Source organism: Bacillus rossius, chromosome 1, assembly GCF_032445375.1.
Source record: "Bacillus rossius redtenbacheri isolate Brsri chromosome 1, Brsri_v3, whole genome shotgun sequence".
In the NCBI taxonomy this organism is placed as follows: Eukaryota; Metazoa; Arthropoda; class Insecta; order Phasmatodea; family Bacillidae; genus Bacillus; species Bacillus rossius.
Window position 1 is genome coordinate 138,808,199 of NC_086330.1, and position 24,340 is coordinate 138,832,538.

General features: G+C 34.5%; 1 protein-coding gene across 2 annotated transcripts in view; it reads right to left on the reverse strand.

Annotated features, from left to right (window-relative positions):
* Positions 1-24,340, reverse strand: part of LOC134546213 (uncharacterized) — a 720,520-nt gene that overhangs the window by 424,066 nt on the left and 272,114 nt on the right. For both annotated transcript variants that reach the window (XM_063388829.1, XM_063388828.1), the window contains exon 2: positions 11,418-11,496. The gene's annotated coding sequence lies outside the window, so the exon portion shown is untranslated. The remainder of the gene's footprint in view (positions 1-11,417; positions 11,497-24,340) is intronic.

A 24,340-nucleotide genomic window follows, 5' to 3' on the forward strand; every position in this document is an offset into this window, starting at 1 on the left:
TGCACGCACGAAAAAGTGTCCCGTAACGCACATTGTCCCACTACGGATGTGTCCTGTTATGCTCATTGTACGTATGCGTGGCATCTCTCTTCCACTGGATTGGAACAACCATCGATTTGACTTTTCAATAAAGTTTTCGTCGTTTGAATTATTAATATTATGTAATTTAACGATCATCCACCAATTTTCAGCACAATCTGTACGGTTATTTAAAAGTAATGTTGAATATTCAAATACGTTTTTAACGAACAATGGTGTTTTACAGTTACACATAATAATTTAAAATACACCCGGGATCTTTTGCACAATGTTTTAAAAAATATTGCAACACATTATAAATAAGTTTGGTGTATTTGGGATGAGTATTTGTTATAAAATCATGTTATAAAAACGAAATAATATTATTCCCCTACCGTGCTGCAATCTACGGTGACAGACGCGAACCGAATGAATCGCGATATCTATCTGCTATCGCGGGAACCAGGCACTCATTAATACATATTTTTCTTTGTTTATCGCGATGGGCGTTATTATTAATAAATTATAAATAAAATTTCGTGGCGGGGCCACAATTACATATCATTTTGAGCACTGGATGAAATAAAAACAAAAATATTCTCGACGAATCTTAATCTCTGGTTTTCATTGCTTATTACAACAACAATTTCGGCAATAAAGGTAAATTATTTTTGCATTTTAAAAATCTAATTGCTAGAAGAATTTCAAGTATTTATTATTTTATTATTAAAAAAAGTAGCATCTGTCGGCGAGTGCAGTAATAATAGGTTACATTAGATATTTGATTACAGTTTATTTATATGAAAACTTGTTCATAATTATAATCAAACGAAAAGTTAATATGGTTTTCATTGCTTATTTCAACAACAATTTTGGCAATAAAGGTTAATTATTCTTTCATTTTATAAATCTGATTACTAGTATAATTTCAAGTATTTATTCTTTTATTATTAAAAAAAGTAGCATCTGTCAGCGAGTGCGGTAATTATAGGTTATGCTACAATTGACTAAAGAATTATGGTGATTCATATAATTGATGATAGATATTTTATTACAGTTTATTTATATGCAAGCTTGTTCATAATTATATTTAAACTTTATAGCTAAACGCCAGTTTTTAAAATTAATTACCAGTCATATACACGTGAACTGTTTCGTCGACTGTTTATAAAGTGAAGTGAAAAGTTAATGTGGTTTTCATTGCTTATTACAACAACAATTTCGGCAATAAAGTTTAATTATTCTTGCATTTTAAATATCTGATTACTAGTATAATATCAAGTATTTATTCTTAAATTATCAAAATAAAAATGATTCAATTTTATTCATAAATTCATAAAAGTATGTAATAATTTCATCAATGTTTTGTTATGACGTCACGTTAAACTATCGTCCGTAAACCGACTTTACAGACAACCAATTTTTTAGAAGTCGCCACACTGCAGAATTACAGCATATATTTAATCATTTAATTCATACATAATTACTAGGTTATTAGATATATCAAATTACATTTTCACTTTAAAAACGCAATAAACAAGCTACTCGGCTATAGGAAATGTGCATATTTGAACAAAAGCTAATGTTTATACTGAAGTCCAGCCAAAAGTGTGATAATTTTGCCGCACATAAACATGATATTTAAGATTTACAGAGCCAATTATTGCTCAACTAATTTTCAAGAATAATTGCTATCATACAAACTGCTATGCTAAAAAAAACTCATTGTAACACAGAGCAGCTTTGTTTACTACTACAAATGGCTATCGCTTATTGACACTGTAGCATCTTGTGGTAAAAATATAACACTGAATATGATTTTTCAGCAATGGTAATAATTTATTTCGAAGGCAATTAAAAAAACTAACAGATTAGCATTAAATTACGCAGTGCTGTTGAAAGTATTACAAGAACAGCAGGCCGCACATACATCATGTCTGCAAACATTACACAAGAAGTACGAAAATTTGAGCACGGACCTTTTAGTCACGTGTAAATTTTGAATTCCCGCGGTAATGTGGTCTGGCAAGTACGTCATACGCGATTGACCAATAACAACAAAATAGCGGGATAAAATGACCTGGTTATATAGACCTTAATTGATGACCGAAATATTATCACTAACTTTCTGCCTTTGCCCAAACAAAATTGATTTTAAGAACTCCATTCGTGTAGATATTTTTGTATTCATGAACACTCAAGTATAATTTGGCAGTCGACTTATTATTTCTAAAATATAAAAAATTAAATTTAAAATACGTACAATGTTTTTAATTGCGTGTTTTTAGGATAAAGACAAGTCCAGTCCCGTAAATCGAAAGACATTTTCAGAGATATTTTACAAAACATATTGTTCACAGTAAATATTTATTTTCAGTTGACATTATCCAGTTATTCGCAGCACAGATATGGGTAGTAAATCTTTCTAAAAGAAAATACATTATAATTGATCATAAATTCATGTACAAATGTTTTATGCACGCCATCTCTCGTGTACAGATAACACTGCTGCCATCTAGCAACGGGTAAATGAGTCAACTGCACGCCCTTAGCGGATACTTTTCCGAATGGATACTTCAGGATTATTTTGAGATGTGCAACAGCGGCGAAAACGGGAATGGTAACCATCAGGCTGCGGGCATTTTTCAGGATTTTTAAAGTAAGTGCATTTCCAAATAAACCCGGAATGGTAACCATTCACACTGCGGGAACTTTTCAGTATTTTTAAATTAAGTGCATTGGCAAGGAAAACCGTAATGGTAACCATTCCGGATTTTAGGAGCTACTTTTATATCTGCGCACACAAAACTGGACAGCGGATACTTTTCCGTATTTTGCAGACGAACACGGAAAACTATCCAATCCGGAATGGTAACAATTCATACAGTGGACACTTTTCAGGATTTGCAATTATGCGATATTTGCCAGTAAATCCTGAATGGTAACCATTCCGGATTGCTCTGGGTACATGAGGATGTATAATTTACGGAATGGTAACCATTCCGATTGGATACTTTTCAGTCGCCCCCTTTTATATCTGCGCACACAAAACTGGAATGGTTACTATTCCAACAGCGGATACTTTTCCGTATTTTGCAGACGAACACGGAAAACTATCCAATCCAGAATGGTAACCATTCACACTGCGGACACTTTTCCGGATTTTTTCTAGCAGCACATTTGCAGTAAAAGCCGGAATGGTAACCATTCATACAGTGGATACTTTTCAGGATTTGCAGTTATACGATATTTGCCAGTAAATCCTGAATGGTAACCATTCCGGATTGCTGTGGGCACATGAGGATGTATAATTTACGGAATGGTAACCATTCCGATTGGATACATTTCAGCCCCCCCTAAAAACTTTTATCATCGACCTTCTAACTGGTAAATAGCATGTAATAGCTACGAAAAATTGCACTGTAAATTGGTTTCAGTTGTTTGTTTGTATCGTGGTGAAGATTTACCGTCGCAACTACGCGATCATTTGGTTTCGTACCATTTTATCTCGTTTTTAGCTTTCACGCTCTTGTATCTACATTGTGAGTTGTATTGACCTAATACATATACAGTACAGGTTTAAGAAGGAAAATTTTTACTACTGGCATCTTCTCTTACACAGTTAACGAAACATATACATCCATCAAACGTGACGCATTTAACAACACTCGTAATTTTGTTTTATTTAACTTCCTACATTACGCCGGTTAAACTAGCGAGAGGATTATATTATTTACTAAACCTGAACTTACTGCTACTTGCACGCCTCTATTCGAACTCAGAGCCTATTGCTCCCGCGCCATAACCGACTACGCTATCAGAGACCGTCTGTGAACACAAAAATGAAGTTATAATATAAACATTAAAAATAAATTAGTAAACACAATAGTAATAATGTAAAATTATACCTTGTGCCGTCGAAATATCTAACTTTTCCTTTTTTCCAGATTCGTTTCTTCCGAGTGGCGTGTAATCTCAACCTTGATTTCTTTCCCTTTCTTCGTTCGTCGTCGACAGCTTTCATTTTAAAACAAATATAACATATATATTCAAAGGAAACAGCTGAACATAATGATGTAAAATAAAAACAATCCGGCCACGTCCAGCGACTCCACCCCGCAACTGCGCTTGCTTACTGCACGCCCTGTGTCGAGAGTGGAGGGGGGATCAGGCGCGCCAACCTGACTCATCTTTCACCTCCCCCCGCGGAAACGAGCCGATTGCTGTTCTACGGCTGAGAGCGCGCCACGTGATGGACTGCCAACAAGTGCAAAACATGCCGCAGTAACACAAGTGCCTCTCGGAATTCAATGCGGTGACCCTATAATTTTATTGGTGTATATTTTGTATCAAGGTCCATTGCATGTCTCTATATTAGTGCCACATAGATCCCGTGAATACTTTGTAAGATACTGCAGCCTGAAAACCCCGTTTTTGGCCATGTTGAGGGATTCTAAAATATGTTTTTTATATGAATAATTAATTTCTAATAAAAATTAAGCCTATACCTGAAGTGTGTGTTCTTTTCGTACGGAAACCAATTTCGAAAATTTTCCATAGCTTTCTGTAAAAATGTGTATTTCAAACACTCTGCAATGTTGTACACTTGTTAGGTAGGCGGGCGCCTTAACCTTCCAGACGGTCACGGTCCCAAAGCAACACCAGGGATGTTTTGGCCTAGGAAGGGGAGAAGAGGAATTTCTATCCCCCCCCCCCCCCCCCAAATAGTAACATATGTATAATTAACACCCAAAAATCGAAAGGATTTGAAAGCAAACAAGAAATCTGGTTCTATCCTCATAACCCCCCCCCCTTTTTTTTTCCTATTCGATAATCAAATTCTCCGTACGTTCCTGTCCTAGAGGTTACCAAACAAATATTTTGGACAGTATCTTCGAGGCAATGAAAACATCATTAATTAGCAATAATACCATTGTTTTCAAGTGCGGGCCTAGGATGTTTTGACGTACTATATTGCATAGAGAATATTAATACTTTTCATTATCTCTTTAATGAGAAATCTCTGATGCATACTTAAAAATTTTCACCTTATATTTATGAAATACATGTGTTACAAATTATCCTGGGGTCTACGTTAATTTATGAATATCGTCATATAGAGTACTGAGTTTACTCGGTTCCTTTGAAAACGAACTCAAATTACCTCGGAGTTTTAACACCTTCCTAAAATAGTCACGCCTACTGCATAAACTCACCTGTTCCCTTCCCATGCCTTGTTTACCATGTTCATAACAAAACTTAGAAATAACAACCACAGAAATCTCAAGACGGAATCAGATTTATATAATGATCCAGTTATCTGACACTACGAAGATTGCGTAGAAAAGTCCGTTAATTTAGTGTTATTTTTAACAGTGAATTTTTATTTGTTATTATCTAAGCAAACTGCAAAACAATCACTTTCGTCTGATGTACACACAGATATCGACCGATAGTTAGCAGCAATAAGCACTGAGTAGAGTACACAATCACCCACCGTCTAGAGCTATTAGTAAACTGCTTTTTGTACTGTAAGCTGCAGGCCTAAGCGATGACGTCTGTTAAAAACACAAAAGCAAATCAGTCACATCTAGAAGCACATACTTCACAGCAGTAAATTATTATGAAACAGCGGTATCGTCGAAATCGGGTTACTACTTACTTGACTGACGACGTATAATGTAGGTATTTGCACTAACAGGGACTCCCGCAGGGAGGATGTATATAGCAAATAGCGCCATTAAGAAAACTTTTTTTTTGGTGGGAGGGGGATTTCAAACAAATGGGGGAAATAAAGAAACAGACACATATTACAAATTTTTAGCAGTTAATATTTATTGCCCCTAAATAGCAACATTTCGATTAATATTTTAGCGCTTGTTTTGCATTAAAACACACATAATTTTCAAAAAATTCCTGGGGGGGGGGGGGGGGAACACTCCTCGGACCACCTGGTTGGACACTATCAAATTCAAAGTCCGTGAGTGTATTTGGGGGGGGGGGGGGGGGGGGGATGGGCATCGCCATGTAGCCCTACTGTGGTAAGGAATCATCCCAGTATTTGCTTGAAGTGATTTGTGGCGAACCATCATCCGGCAACGTTGCTATGCATAAACATTTATAAGTATTAAATGTGTTCTTTCCGCAACGTTGCATCGAATGCCTGGAAGAACTGGTCTTATTCTTAAAATACGACACTGTGTATATACGACACTGTGTAATGTTATATGATTGACAATCATTAACAATTAAACTCGTAAACTAGACAATCCGCCAACGAATAATATTCAGGTAACTTATAATTAATTTTAAGAGTATTTTAGACATTTTTTTTATCTAAATCCAACAGGGCTGAAAGTCAAACGTAAACAAAGCTGACAAATATACTGGGTTTTGTAGGATTTAACTTGGTCGTTTGATGGATGTTTTGCGTACACTGCGTGTTTAGTCTGAATTAGTGACATTAACTGCAGACACAAATGCACACTGGGCCGCATCAAAGTTAGTTGAATACAACCTTAGAGAAGTATGTACAATGTTATCGCGTCCTTATCGTTACATAACGGGCCAAAGTATAATAGTTTTTTTTTTAAATAAATGCTGTGAGAGGTTAAGGAGATGAAGGTTGTGCGATTCTGGAATTAATTTTCTGGTGAATACACTATAAAACCACTTTCTTTGACAAAATAAATGGTTTGTTGTGAAAAACAAATAATTTTGAGCAAATGAAAATTCTACGTTGCTGCAAAAAAATTACAGCAAGTTATATTCACAGTGAAAGTTGGCTTGCATTGCCATTTAAAAAATGCAACAACTTTCTTAATGCCGAAGTTAGCTACTACTAATACTATAAAGAAAAGTTTGTGTTAAAGGTCAAAACAAGAAATTGTTATGTTCAAATAAACAAAATTTAACAAAGAAAATTTTTAAAATAAATTACTTTATTCTTTAATATAGCCTATTATATAATGTTAAATTTATTTGAATTGAAAAAGCAATTTGTTTGAATCTTCTTGTTTACCACAAATAAAAGTGATTGTAGAGTTTAATGCTGGAGTCACAATAGCGCGACAGACGCGAAGAGAAGGACGCTTCAGTAAAATATCGCGAAATTGTGAACATACAATTTTTAACAGCGCAGCAACAAATAAACAGCATAAATAAAAATTTTCTTGACATTATATTCGCACTACTCTACTTCTTTGGGGAAAATATACGAAGTCCATAAAAAAAAGCATAAAGCAACAACATTCCTTTAGGTATTTTGATAGCAGCACATTCGGAATATTCTAGAAAATCTAAGCTTGGCTTCAAACGACTAAAACACTAACACATGGATCGTTACAGCGACACGCATTCACCAACACGAAACAAGCACAGCGCCGGGATAGAAGGGATCTTTCTTCGTGAGGAGCCTTCTCTTAATCGGGGTTGGTGATCCAGAAGATGTTTCAGCATCTACTTAACGTATTACTTGCTTTATTTTGGATGTTTTGGGCTTGCGAGAAATTTTCACTGCTCTAGTTGTAAGCAATACTTACTACGTATTTTTAACATAGTAAAATAACTGCAGCTTCAATTGGTTAACTGATACCAGTCCCGCAAAGATTTACAATAAAGTTAACTTAAGATTTTTAAGTGTGATCGTAATTTTTTAATTTACAATTCATTCGTCAGTCATACAGGCATAATTCTTGTACAGAATTCCTGTTTTATATTTTATAGCGATTTTATAAATATAACATCAAAACACATACAGAAAAGTGGTTCACATGCGACAAGAAAGAACCAACAAGAAAAAACCATGCAAATAACTGAGATTTCCAAGATATATTACGAGCATTAGCAAAAAAGAATAAAACAGAGCAAAACTGAATAAAATATTGTAACAGAAAAGCATTATTGTACTAAAGAAATAAGATCCAGGATACAATGCAAAAATACTCATATGATATGTATATATGATAAGCATTAGTATTACATGCCCTCTTAATGTTTTAAGGAATTTAAAGCTAGTCTAAATGAACTTGCGCTCAATACATATCTCAAGAGGAACAGCTTGTGTTAAGGTAACCTATCATTCCTCATATGGATCGTACCTGCAACCTTAAGCGCAGAATTAATTTAAAAAAAAAATCTTTTGAAACTGGTCAGTGCACCCAAAGAATAAAAATAGTACACGTTATCTTCACTTCGCTATGTATAACGATTCAGTTAAAGCATCGAGGCGGAATCTGTAATTGACCACGGGCATCGCAACTTTTAGTGGGAAGAGGGGTGGAGAGGGACTTGTACGACACGTCCGTCCAATAATTAGGTGTTTCATTTCGCCCCATCCCCCCTCCAAAAAAAAAAAAACATAATCCAAATGTATTTTATTTCACTATAAAATTTGGTACAATTAAATGGACGAAATGTTTGGTGTAAATGATAACACGAGTTAATATACATATTTATTAAGGGGTTGTACTGCTCTAAGCCTTTAGGCCGATAAGGAAAAAGTGAAATCGATATATAAAGGCCTATTCACATTAAAGTTAACATTCAGTCTGCTACTTTAACTTCTGTTAACGATAAAATATGGTAATGAGGTTAAAAAACTGAGAAAATCAACTAAGTTCCCTGAGTGAAGGCATTGAAGACGATCCTATAGCGAGGGGTGTATTGATAATAGTGATGCGGGATGATTTATACGACGCTTGCTCGTATTTTTAGCGCGGTATCGCCTCTCAGCACAAGGTTGTGGACTAGCGCGCAGTCTTCTCGTCGTGCGTAGGGCAACCATGAGATACGTGTGATAACCATACCACTATACGGCGTAGAAATAAAGATAAAGGTGTAATGCAGGTCCCTTTATTACGAGAAGATTTACCGGTAGTTTCATGTCTAAATATTATCCTGAACACCCGTTTTTAGCCATTTTTCACTTTCCAAAAAATAGTTTAAAAAATAAAATAAAAACGTAAAAAAACTATCATTCCGCCCTCAGCGCATTCTTAAATCTTTTTGTGAAAAGACACCATTTATATGTCTTATCAGTTTAAAAACCACGTGGCTTCTTCTGAAGCTCTGCACACAATATGTGTGCCAAGGTAGGCACGCAAACCCGCGTCTTATGCGCGCACGCAACGGGAACGATAAATCACGAACTGGTGTGTTTGAATTAAAGTAAAAATGGATGGCACTCAAGCTGAAACAAAGTTTCTTAGAACATTGTTGGTGGTCTTATTTTGATTGAAGTTACGTTGGCATTAGAAACGGGAACATTCTTCACCAATCTGCGTTTGCCCGGAGCGATCCAGGAAAACTGCTGACAACGGGAAAAAATAACGCAAAGTGGGAATTCGAACTTAACCTCCTCCGGGACGCAAGTCAGCGTATTGCCAGAGCAACATCTCGCTTCGTATAGAAACAATATTGACTCAGCGATTTACTTCTAGCATTACACGGTGTGTAGAGTTTCAGAAAACTCTACGGGATTTGGAAAATGCTCAAGATATCCTAGTAGTGTCTGTTTGCATAAAGCATTTAAAAATACGCTGAGATCGTATGAGTAGTCGTGTTTCCGAATTTCGATTTATTTTTCTAGAAGAAAGAAAATTACTAAAACGACTGATTTCGAATTTATTTTGAGGCGTGTAACACCCTGCACTTATTCTTGAAAGCATCAAAGGACTTGCATTACATATTTATCTTAATTTATCCACAATTTAATGTTATGGTTACCGCTCGAATATAATATGTAATTATACTATGCATGACGAGAAGATTGCGTGACTGACCACAGCCTTGCGCTAATAGGCGATGCCGCGTTTCTTATGGCCATATTTGGTGACGACACGAATATTCGATAAATTTCAAGCAACGTTTGCGCTTATGTATACGTGTAAGTTCTTATCTTCCATATCACACGCAGCTGATACGCAAAAACATTCGTATCGAATAATGTACATTGAGATCATAAGCGACATGGGCTCACCTTGTACTGAATAAGAAACTGTTACTGTTTAGTCATGCATCAGAGAAGAATCAAATACGTGGTGTGATTGAAACTCCGAAAATTCGGATTATTAAATATTTAATAAACACTCTCAGAATTAATTTTGTATTACATGTTGTGGCTTAGAAACAGGGGTTGACCTTGTTCGCCTAGAACCGTGGGTTTATCTTCGATCACAAGTTCAATGTCAACGTTTTTTGAGCGCGAAGCGTATTAATACTTACCAGTAGTTTTCTGAGAAAAATAAATAATAAATAAACAAATTTAATGCTGTGTTCGTGACCGTTTTTGACTCGGGTTTGTGCAGATAACCATTGTCAAATTTTTAATGGTTTTATTTTCAAGCAGTTATTTTCAATTCAACTGAAAATCATGTAAACAAAAGTATGTTTTTATTTTTTAATAATTACCATTAATGTATTTGAAAAAAATCGATGCATAAAAGAGTACTAGATTTCTGAAGAAAAAAAAACTTTGCCCTCATATCTACAATAGAATATAAATCATCATCATCAACTGCTTCCAGCTTGTGGCCGGGTCAGCAAAGTAAAATGCCTCCATCTTCCTCTGTCACTCCACCATTCTTCTCCTCTCTCCTGCATTCCTTCAACTATCTGCTCTTCCCACCTTTTACTTAGCTTTACTTGGGGACTTCTTCTTGGGTACTTCAACTCAATCTTTTCTTAGGCAGCCTCTCTTTTAACATTATCTGCACATGGTCATTTAAGTGCCTGTATGAAAAAGATTTCTTTTTGTTAAATCGAGATGAAACTATCTAGAAAATACACTCTTTTACTGCTTGAAACAACTTGTGAAGTTAGACGTCCTGCCAAAAATGCAATAAATGCATCCTTACTAAGAGTAATAGGTAAATATATCCTCAAATCATAAATCCTATTCTCCAGATTCGATATTCGAAGAAAAAGATACGAAGAAAAATATTAGAGAAAATAAAGAAAATCAAAAAATTTAACACTAATAACCTCTGACGTTTACTGGGACCATTTTTTCCTTCATACCTATCCTGTTACCATTCCCCAATATATTGTAATTCTAACATGTACTATATAAATAAAATACAATCTGTATTCATTCTGTAAATTTAGTTTGTGAAACAAACATTTAAAGTGTGGAAAGTTTCAACACCATGATTAAAATAATTCATGTCTTGTATATTATTTTATTTTTTATCCTTGAGATTTATATTCGGATTACAGGGGTATATTCGAGGTACTCTTGGAATTCGAATTCGAGATTTGTATTCAAGAAAATTGGGATTTGACCCACCACAAAAAAAAAAAGTTGCGCGTCAACACACAGTACACCTGCGAAAATATGCAGCATTATATATAAAGAACACACCACTAGCAAAGCCATGCAGCAAGATACCACAAGTTACCTGGGGAGTGGAGCGAACCTCACTGAGTATAGCACGTGGTAAACTAGGAGAGGGGTGCGCGCTGCATGTTACTCAACACCTACGAAGAGAAAAACAACGTTAGAAGCGAGGGCGAAACACACTGATGTGGGGTGTCAACAAAACGGTGTTATTAAAAAAAACGTGCGAGGTTAAATCTTGGGCTCCCAGCTACTGTTCTGAGAGGCGGGTTTCTACAGCATATACATGTACATAATCACAACACTCTTATCACAACTCACATCTAAGATTCTAGTTACTCAGTCATCATCGGAATATTGCAGAACACAAAAAAAACAGCGAGCTAGTAGCACGCAATCGAGGGAAAAGATGTTTGGGGAAACAAATAAAATTTTAATCTGTTTCAAAACTACACGATTTCCCTTATTAATTTTACTTGTAAAATGTTAACAACTTACCGCATGTACCATAACTCTGAAGTTATAAAGTATCATGCTGTGAAATCCACAACTGGGTCCCAAACTCAAACAGACTCTACAAGCCATGTTTTTTTTTGTTTTTTCATCATTAATCTTATTTAAGGGCTATGACTATTTTTTTTAGAAATAGCCCATAAAAATGTGAGGGAATCTTTCAGTACTAGCCATAAACGTGTAACATCTATCTTCAATAACGAGAAAAATCATGTGTTTTCATGTGAAAAATGACAAATACATTATTAATACAAAACTCGGACACGAAATTTTACGTAGAATTTATTCTTCAAAATAATGCTGAGCGTCATAAATCTACGAAAACTGTGTTTTCAACTACATTTCTGGACGCGAATCACACTTAGTTTCCGCACTCGCCACTAGAATTCATTGCCGGAACAGCTACGTCAACTATTAAATCATTCAATTTGCAGACCGAAATGTTATACTGTATAAAGAAACAGCTCAGATGAAAGCGAAAATGAATTTATAAATTACTAAACCCCGGATTTAGAACTAATTTTCGACAAGTGTTTTTTTTAATACTGCTCATCTTGTTAGATTCATTAAACAGTTATTTCTATAAATTTTCTCTTGGGCTTTGTGAACTTTGGTTCGCGCCATTCGCCACAGATGGCAACCCCGTGGTTACACATTTACGTCCCATGCGACTTCCGTTTCATTCTTGAAATTACTCCCACAAATGCCGTATACCGAGAGCTAAGATGTTACACATCAAAAAGGAATGACAGAAAAAAAAACTAAAAAAATTAAAATTGCCTGTGAAACCAAGCCTTGAAGGTCACGGAAGACGCAAGGTGCACAAGAAACATGCAGTGTTCTCCGGTTAACATAACACCGCTGTCTTCATCGGCCAATTACGTCACAGCATGCCATCTCCTGACCATTCCCACACTCCGGGTGTCAGAAGTTGCAGCTATTCAAAGCGCAGTCCGATGAAGACGGTGTTACCAGCCACTTGTTACCTCTCTGTCGACATACAGCAACATCCAAAAAATTGCAGAAATAATGATTTAATACGCCTGAGTGGTATACTGTATAATTCGAGTACACATGCCATATTTAAGCATTATAATTAACATATTAATGGTTTAACTTTAAATAAATTTTAAAAAATACGTATGGCTAAGATTTACTGCCGTTAAACAAAATCACACACTGTAAACATTGCATCTCACTTAATGTTTTTGGTGCCCTGCAAACATGGCGCGGACAATTATATGGTAAATAAGAAGCTTGGGGATATGAAGCAACACATTGAAATACTCAAATTTCAAAAAAATATGCGTTTCATTTTACATTTTCAAAGCCAATTCGCATTGGGGAAGACATTAAGTTAAACATATTTCCAATGCTTACTTCAACACAACTCAAGGACATAAAATAGAGATGTATTACTTAAAATATTAAATTGTATTTTGTCACATAAAATTAAATGTTATTCTATTTCGAGTAAACTCAGCTTATTAATATATTTTTTTTTGCTCACCCCTCTTCCTCATTGCCAATATTACTTGCTTTTATTATTTTCCTTCATATTTCTTTCGCATCTTTAGCGTGTTTGTTTTGTTTCCACCCGAGGTTTGCCCGGAATTTGTTTACCCATTAATACTTTGATAGTAAAAACCTGATGTACATATTTAATACATAAAATAAAAATTCCATTAATTTCCACAAACTTCCACGAGCATCACTTTACTTCTTCCTACTGGTGCTCACTCTGTCCCTTGAACCTCGACAAGTGTTTTTGTGTGTGCTTATCTTCAAGGTCAGACCCCAGCCCACCAGCCTGCTGCCGCCCGAGCATGAGACAAATTCCGCGCGGCCTAGCGGCAGTGGGTGGCTCAACTACTGTACAGTTCAAGAGAAGAGTGCTGAAGGCAACTGAAATATAACAAATGCAGAGTTGTAAAACTGGATATTTTTTTGGGTGTTGCAAATTACTAAAAAATCAAAACTGATTTTATTTTACAGATTAAGTTTTCTATCAGGTAACAAAATCTGAAAATTTTCCAAGAGACACTTAGGACTACAATACACATTCGGCAATTGATTTATCGCTTTCATAATAAGTTACTTTGTTGTGCAGACGGTACAGATCACATCAAATACAATTTATTAGAGAAAAAATAAATAGTAAATAAAAAAATATATACACAAAAGCCCTAAATTATCAACTATGAAGTGAAATATTTAGAAAATTATGCTTCTTAAACATCAAACAACAACAATTTTAAAGTGTCCATACACTATTCTTTTACAGAGAAGAATAAACAAATCTGTAAATATTGCCTTAAAATGGCGAAGAACTATTAAGCGATTAACGAGGTTATAAAAGTGAAATAACTAAAATCATGTTAATATGATGTCGTATGCAAAAAAAATATGTGTAAAATTAATTAAAAACAATTACTGAATATTTATATTTCTTATGTAACGAACATCATTGTGAAATAAATTTATATGTACATGTTCAAAAATTTTAAAATGCACAAATATAATAACAAGTTCAAAAATTACCTCGAGCACACTGGTACATTATTTAATTCCAAAATTGAAATTAAAATTTTAAAGTTTGAGATATCTCGGACCAAAAATTAAACGTTGGTAGTGTGACATGATTTAAACATATTTGAGGTAAATCAGTCCACATTTATTTGAAGGAGAAAATCGGAAGCTACCGTCCGTTCAATAATACTCCTCTAACTCTATTCTCAAATGCATCGGAGACAGATATTCGACAGCAGGACAGGGCCCTTAGTCAATTAGCAAGCACGCCCCCGGTTGTCCCCCAGTCGCCGAGACTCGCGAGGCACTGAGCCCACTCAGCTCACTCCTGGCGAAGCACGCACGAGCAATCGAGGCGAGGTACAGCCACAAGGGAGCACACTTCAAGGAATGATATTTTACATGCAACACGGAACCATCACAGTGCTTCACAGGGTTCAAGTTCAGCGTGGTTTGAGCGCGAAACGTACAAAATAACCCTTTGTCTTGGCGTAAGCTAACGCTAAACTTATTCATAGTTTATTGTAAACGGGACGAAATTGAATGATGTGAGCATACCCCTTTCCGAAACGGATTTTGTTCAGAAAACTATGACCTTACCTTTAGTAATTTTATTTTTTAAAAAATCCTCGTCAGATAAAAATCACTCGTGTATGGGTGTATTCATAAATTTTCTTTATTGGATATCTATCATATGTATAGTAGTGATAAGGATTTACAAGAAAAAATTGTGCGCAAATATACACGAAATTTAACGTAGAATTCTTTTAAATAATGCCGAGCGTGCTAAGTTTACGCAAATTGTCTTTTCAACTGCATTTCTTGGCGCGAATCACAGGTAGTTTCCGCACCCGCCGCTTAAACTCGTTGCCAGAGCAGCTACGTCGACTATCAAATCATTTTATTTGCAGACAGCAATTTTAAATTATGTAATGAAACGGCTGTGATAAAAGTGAAAAATACTTGCATAAAACACTAAACCCCGGCCTTGGACCTGATTTTCGACAAGGAATTTTATTAAAATACTGGCCATTTTGTTAAAATTCACTAAACCGTTAATACTAAAAAATTTACCGTTGGATTTGTGAACTTGGTTTGCACCATCCGTCACAGATGGCATCACTGTGATTACATATTTCATGCGACTTTCGTTCCATTTTCGAAATTACTCCTAACAAATGCCGTATACTGAGAGCTAAAATGTTACTCACAAATAAAAGAAAAATGTATTTCTCTCGCAAGATGAGACAGGGAAGCGATAGTCAAGAGTGAAAATGACCATCAGGTGTGAAGAAAAACATCTCTTCATACGTGCAACGGTACCAAATTCACCGGCTAGCTGCTATGCCGTCGCTGATGGCCAGTACTTGATATTTTGATTTCTCAGGAACATGTTCTAATACATTAATTCGCATGATAATATCTAATAATCTACCTCCTACTTTTTCCTTGGTGGAAAAAAGAAATAGCCAATATTCACCGCATGAAAAAAAAGAACTACAGTAAAGTGACACAGATGCTGCAAAACGAAAGACCAAAAAATGATTAAAAGAACCTTCAAATAAGTACAGAAAAGATAAGTCAATATCCATACTAACTGATAGAATGAAAAACGTAGTGCATAGTGTATTTTTGATGCCTTCAAAATGTTCATGAGTAGTCATTTTACGGAAATTTTTCATTAGATACATTTCTGAGCGAATGTTTTTTTCCCCCTTATATATGACGATTCACATATCACTAATGCCATAAAATAAACGAAAACCAACATATTTATAAATTTAAAAAAAAATGTAGGGTAATGTGGGGCAAGAGTCCGCACTTAAGGACACATCTGTAGTTTTATCACCTCTGTTGCAAATTTTAGAACTGAAACACACATGTTCATACATCTACAGACTTTAGGAACAAAAATAAATATTTAGAATTATTACTGGAGGTTTTATGAAGTTTTAACCTAACAAAACTCACAATCATGTAAATTAGGAAACTTGCCCCACATGAGGGGCAAGAGTCCTATCACTGTGGGGTAAGAGTCCAACATGCACACATCGCATGTAAGTGTACATATCCTATAAATGGAAACCACATTTTAAACACATTTGATCCCACATTCAGGATAAATCATTTTCGAATATTTTCACTAAAGAAAATAAGAATTTTGGGTTTTTCAATTAAATTTCACGGTTTATAATCAATGTTTACAAACAAAAATAAAAACAAAAAAGGAAATGCATACTTTAAAATATAGTTTTAGGCATTAAATACATTTTTCAAGACAAAATGGCTACGTGGGGCAAGAATACGCACAGAATGTTATACGGACTCTTGCCCCAGGAATCTTGCTCCATGTGTAACAAAATGTTTCATCCACTGGCCATTATTTACCCGTTAATATAAAACCAAAATTACCCACACCAGTAGATAATTTAAAACTTACTTCTAATGTCTATGTACATTCCGCAGAATGGTTTGAAGATTTCATGCAAATTTATACGCTCTTCTAAATATAATAAATAACACCACACACTGCTTAAAACAATAAACTGCCACCGCTCACACTGAAATGGCGGGAGTATCGTGACAACCAAGCCCAGTGTGTAGAAACGCATTCGAATGGAGCACATGGACATGCCAGTGCTATCTAGTGACACTGAGCGTAACAGCTACGAATAAGGACTCTTGCCCCACATTACCTACGTGTTCCTACTGTGGCTCTTGAATAAATTTTCATTTGTGTGTTATACACATTACTGTTCTCGCCTCTGACTGAAGGAATAACACTTGTCACTGTACAAACCGCGAGAGACATACCGACGACTCTAGAAAACTAAATGTTTAAACAGTACCTTACAAGGCCAAAATAACAAATAACTATAAACATTGTACGGCAAGTGACACTTAAAATTATCAGTTGAGAAATAATCTCAACGCATTATGATAAAAAATCTGCACCCCTAAAATGATGAAAGCACGTTATATAACTTCCACAACTAATTAAATATATTTTGTTCGCATGCTTATTCTGGTCACAAAGCAAACTTAGATATATCGCTGTTTTCTTTTCCATAACAACGAACAGAAATTAAAGTGTCATATGAGCTTTGAAGTTGAATTACGCGCACAAATCCAAATACATTAATGTATTCAGAAATTATCACAGATTTCCTAGTAATTATAATAAAAACAAGAGAATGTAAGCCAATCCAGTTACAGCTGAAAATATTAAACACATGGAACAACTCAACATTCCATGTCAAATAGGCTGGTATCTCTACTATAATTCCTTCAACACACGCAGAACCGGCGCTTACCAACATTTATGTACGCACTATAGACTATAAAAAATGTTTTTTTTTAAATTTTTATTTATGATTAACTTGCAGCCGAACTCTTAATTGAATTTAGACTGAAATTGTATAAACCATTAAAATAAAATAAAATTCGTGTCATTATTTGAACAAAACCCTGTTCAAGTGCCATTCGTAAACAAACCGTAGTGCCCTCGTTATCATTATTACGTCTTGGCTCTGTGTACAGTAGCGGTCCTACAAGAAGTAAAAAAAGGGGGGCGTTAGGAGTAAACACCCTCCCCCATAATCACTAGAACAAAAAAAATGTATCGATAGCAAAAAATAATCAGAATATTTGACGTTTGTTAAATCTTTTGTGTACAAATGTTTTATTTTACTTTTTTTTAATGTTACTGGTTAGTTTAACCTCTGACGTTGTAAATGGGTTATAATAGCCTTTTAAAGCTCTCATAAATGCTTTTCAAACTTTTTGACTCCCCATTCAAGGGTGTATGTCTCATTTCAGGTCATTATTTTATTGTTAACGTTTAACACAGTTAAACTTGTAGTCATTTTGAGTGGAAATTATATATGTACAATGTGTATATATAATGCATATATACAATAGAAATTATACATATACATAAAGTGCATACTATTTGCATAATTATCTGGCAATGATGAATTTTTAATATTTTTGTGCATCGTGCATAATAAGAACCAAACTGAATAATAACTGAAAAATGTTGGGTTTAAAAGCAATGCTGGTGGCCACTGCGTGGTATGGTTTAAAATTATTTCTGAAAAAATTATTTAATTTTATTTAGTATTTAAAATCATAAATATTCTGAATATTTTAAAAATTCAAGTCATATTAACTATTTTTCTGAAATAAATTAAACTATACCACAAAGCAAATAAAATTGAATTTAAACTTAAAAAGTTTCAATTTTATATTCCATTTTATTATCCTTAACTATATAGCACAAAAACGCTAAAAATGCAACTCTGGCACCCAATTATGCAAAAAGTATGCGATTTATATATATATTTCATTTTGTGGAAGTTCAGGCACTCAAAAAGTACGCAAGTTTAAACGTGTGGAACGTAATACCAAGTAATGACCTAGAACGGGATTACACCCTTAACTGGGAGGTATTCCATGCCACCCAAAAACCCACCGACCATCTCTCATCCCTCTCTTCCAACCACCTCCCCTCACTCCAAAAGAACCTCCAAAACCATCCGAACCAGGGGGTGGCCATGTTAGCATGATTACATTGTAACCGGGTGAAGCAGTTTTTGAAGTTATACTTCTTTAGGTGCGTTATGCAAACAAAAATGACAGTGAATATTTACGATGCACACGTACCATTCAACGAAATTTTCACAGGATAAAAACAAGGCTACATACAAAAAAAAAGCTACATACAAATCTATACTAATATTATAAAGCTGAAGAGTTTGTTTGTTTGTTTGAACGCGCTAATCTCAGGAACCACTGGTCCGATTTGAAAAATTATTTTAGTGTTGGGTAGTACATCTATCGAGGAAGGCTATATGCTATATTATATTATCAATAACATTAGGAATCCTTACTAAAAGTCCAATTTAGAATCAAATGCGTTGGAGGGGGTTAAATACAACATGCACTACACGTACGAAGTGTGTGTTGACAATGCCGCAGGCGCTAGAAGTTTATTTCTTATTGCCTATTAACATTGTTGCCACGCACTAGATGCCTTATCATTCTTAATTTTCCCATACAAGTAAAAAACACCCGTGTGATATTAACAACGAAGCAATCAGTACCCACATAAGAGTTCAATTAGTATTTAAATACTTTTTATCACTTTAAATCGCAAACCTAAACTATTGTTTTTTTCCTCTCTCTGTGTTTAATTTGTTTTTTATTGCCATTTTTTTTTCAAGTATATATATTTTACAGACTTGAAACTTCACAGTAATGTTCCTTATGTTACGCAGGATGACGTTTTCCGAAAATTAGATCCCATGGGTGGTTAAAACCAGGCAACAGTGGGTACTTTGTCTGCATGAGAACAGGATTTTGCATTGTTCATGCCTTCTGCGTCTCCATGGCAACGGGCATCGCGTGGCAGTGGCGTACTCACAAGGAGGGGCATGTATAATGAGCGGCGCAAGAGTGATCTGCCTGTAGACTGCCGTAGTGAAGTACGGGTACATCAGTTGTACGTTGCGTGCACGAGTCGGGAAACCATCGGTGCTATTCATTTTCTCTCCGGTACATTATACAGCATTGTAATAAATTTTCACTGAATTTTTTTTATTTACTATTACTGTAAATGGGAGATGTGGCTTAATTTTTTTCCATTAGTATAGCCGTGCGAAGCCGGGTTGGGCAGCTAGTCAATTATATATGTGCTTACGTTAGTGATTGATATTGAATACTGGTCCATATCATTAAAATCATTTATTTATCGTTAATAGTAGCGATGGGAATTGTGACTATAAACTTTTTCAAGTGTATATATATATATATATAAGGTTAGGTTATACTTATTTAGGCGCGTTATGAAAAAATAATGAGAATTTTTTTTTGCGATGCGCGCGTCAGCATGCAACAAAAGTTAACAGGATGAAAAAAGTCTAAATATAAATAAAAAAAACATTGATTTATTATGAATATTAGTGATATAAGTTTTGTTTATAAACTTTTTCAAGGGCATTAGCTATATAAGTAAGGTTATGTTCCCATATGTATAATTAATTTAAATTATAAATTATTACGTTATTATTTAATAAAATATAATTATTCAGTTTATTTATTTATTTTCATTATTAATGATAATTAATCTCGATAATTTTCTAAATTAAATTATTAATTTTATATAGGTGTTTGTATTGATATCGAATACCGAGTATTTATTTCAAAATTTTAATTTGATCGAATTTATAGTTTAGAACCTGTATTTATAATTTCACTCCAGTCCCTTTATTATTGTATTTCTATTAATTATAGGTATGCATGCAAAATTAAAGTTAGTTTTTTATTAAACGAAGTAAGTGTAACTTCTAACGCCCTTTTTTTAAATTAGAACGTGGTCTGTGCCATGTTGGTTAGACGCACACAACATTGGCCAAATAGTAAAGTTTGCATTGTGGAAACAGTTTTTTAAAAGATTTTATTTAATGGAAGTGAATGTGTTTAACGACGGAGATTCTATTTCACGCTTACTGACCATCATCAGACGTGACCAAGCATCATTTCCGAAATGTTCTGGGCGAAACAATATAACGATAGTGAGGTAGAAACGTGACTTCACCTGGATCCTACCCCCCCCCCCCCCCCCCAAACCAACCACTAGGAACAACCAAACGCAAACTAAGGGAACGAAATTATGCTCGTCGGCTCCCACCAAATTAATCATCCCCCTTCGTCACCGCTTAAAAAAAAACAACCTTAGCTGGTCCCGCCCCTAAACTAACTGGCGGAGTATCTGCGAGGGAGAGCCTATAAAGCAGAACTCACATTGTACAGTCTCGCCCGTCCGTCCGTCAATCACGTGACATTGAGCCAATCCAAACCTTGCCAAGCTTAAACTTTTGTCAGGCGGACGGATGAAATTATAACCTCAAAAATGTCTGAAAAGCATTGTCTTTATTTTAAAAGGTTTGTAAGTTTATTTTTATTTGTTAGTCTGCTTCCGCATTGTGTTTTTAACTTGCCTATGAGTCCTTTGTGAGCTTGATATTTGAGACAAAAATTGCCAGAGACATAAAAGTAATTAATAATGCACGGTAACTCTAAATCATATTTACATAAATATTTTAGAGTTTGTTTAATCATTTTTAAGTGCTCAGCGTACATGATCGTCAAACTGGTAAAGCTAAATAAAATAAATTTCTTAAAAAATATAAGCCTTAACAGTTGTTGGCAGCATCTAAGTGGAAAAATATAATGACGGATATGCGGATCATTGAGAATCCAGCTAAAGATTCACAGCCGTCCATTCCGAAGCCATGTTCGTGCATTTTCGGAGTTTTTTCTCCTCGAGTTTTAGGTAGTTTCAAAGAAATACTACCTATGATAGTCGTTACCATGGTGTGACTTCCGGAAAATGTTTATACAATTTTTCGTTTCATGGTCTATAGACCCCAAAACCATAGTCAACTCAAAATTGTATATATCACAATGTTGTGGACACGATAACTGTCGAAATTTTTTCAAATCACTTCCAAACTGATACATAAAATCTCGTAGAGGTAGATATAAGAGAATTTTTTAAAAACAGAAAAATCGCTGTAAATGCCATAGTATGGGAAATATCACATACGTTTGAACGTATTATAACTCGTAGGAGTAATACCAAACTTTTGTCTGAAAACGTTTTTTTATACGACCAACAATAACTGCAAGGTGTTGAAAAAACAAGGGTTTGAGGACAAAAAAAAATTTTAACTCCCTTAATGGGCAATTAGTACGGATTGTTTGTTATTCTTATAATTTTTATCTAAAACTTAATTTGAAACAATTCATTAGACGAACCAATGATGCAAGGGGTTGAAAAAAGAGGGTTATATATAGACTATATATAGGTATATATAATAAGTACCTTAATAGGAACACTATCAAATCCGTTCGAATTGTTTATAAATCTAATATAATTTTTATCCAATTTTTAGCCAACTTTAGTCTGAAACAATTTCTGATAAGACGAACCATTGTTGCAGGCGAATAAAAAAATAAATGGGTAGAATTTAAAAAAAATCTTAATTTCCATACCATAAAATCCGTTATAATTGTTTGTAAACCATATAAATATTATCAAACGTTTTGTCTGAAATAATTTTTGATACAACCAACCATTGCTGCAAGAAGTGGATAAATATCTGTTAAAAAAAAAATAAATAAATAATGTCCTTAGTAGGCATACCATCAAATTGGTTCACATTGTTTGTAAATATTATAATTTTTATCTAAAACCTTTGTCTGAAACCATTTGTGATCATACAAACCATTACTGCAAGGGATTAAAAAAACCTGGAGTTGAAATAAGAAAGTAAATAAAACTTCATTACCACGTACTCTATTGAATAAATTTATTTTTTGTTTAACTTTTTTACGATTGTTGAAAAATTTTGTCTAAAGTAATTTTCATGTAACAAACCCTTAATGTGAGGGGTGGAAATAAAAAGGTACAAAATACAAAAGAGTCATAACTAATATATATAACCGTATCAGTTATAATTTAATGTAAAACCTCTAAACTTTATCTAAAACCTTTCGTTGAAATAATTTTTGATGAAACGAACTATTACCGTAAAAAGGGGGTTGAATATATATATATATATATATATATATATATATATATATATATATGTGTGTGTGTGTGTGTGTGTGTGTGTGTGTGTGTTTAACTCCATGCATCCAGTATTAAAGCATTAAATATCACAGAACGAATTTCATATCATGCTTACTAAGCTAGTATTGCCATTTTCTTTACCTTCAAACACTATTTTTCATTCCTTGCACTAATACATGGTCGAATAATTTTTTTTGTTCAAAGGTTTAAGGTAATGTTAGGATGGTTAAAAATGAATTCCGACGAACTTTATACTAGGAAGTTTTAATATAATTTTTGATGAAACGAACTATTACCGTAAAAGCAGGGATTAAACTGTAACCATCTTAATATTACCTTAAACCTTTGTACAAAAAAATTATACGACCATGTATTAGTGCAAGGGATGAAAAATAGTGTTTGAAGGTAAAGAAAATTGCATAACTAGCTTAGTAAGCATGATATTAAATTCGTTCTGAGCTATTTAATGCTTTAATGCTGGATGCATGGAGTTAAACATATTCAAATAATTTTCGCTGCATGGATTATGAGAAAATATTCCAGAAGTTTATAGAAGTTTCCAAACCATTTCAGAAGAAATAGGTACATACTTCGAAATCTACCAACGCCTGTAGGCTGTGCCGAAAGGGATTTTTTTTATCTCCCTGTCCATCTAAAATCAACACGGGGAGGATTTAAATATCAATTTCTATCTATATCCTATGTTGGTTAAAACGTTTGTGTTGATTGGTTAAAACATTGGTAATTCTAAAGAAAAATCACTTGAAAGGGGAAAAAAATTAAAGGTTCCAAAATAATAGTACTTTACCAATAAATAGTCAACCATTTTAACGAGTGGTCAGGTATATATATTACAAATTTGTGCTATCGTTTGAATGGTCGGTTACGTTAGCTACACAAAACATACTGTAGAATTATTTTTTTTAAAACAAAGCTAACAAAACTTAACCAATTTCCCTTTTTATTTTACAGCTTTTTTAATTTAGCCAACCTAACTAACCGTCCACACGATTACACAGTATTTTTTTTTTAACGCAGCTAACCTAAAATAACCATTCGTCCACACTATTTTAAAGTATTTTTGATGTAGATTGACATTTCACTAATTTATCCGTCACTAAGTCTATAAAGAACAACCCAAACATATTTCCCGCGCGTGATTATGCTATAACACGAGCTGAGTTGCACGAGCGATCGGCGAACTTTGGAACTGATCGGGCACGCGAACCTCGAGGCCCCCACGGCGTCTCGCCAGTCCAAAGAGTTCAGCAGCTGAGTGTCGAGGCAGACATCTTTGATCACAC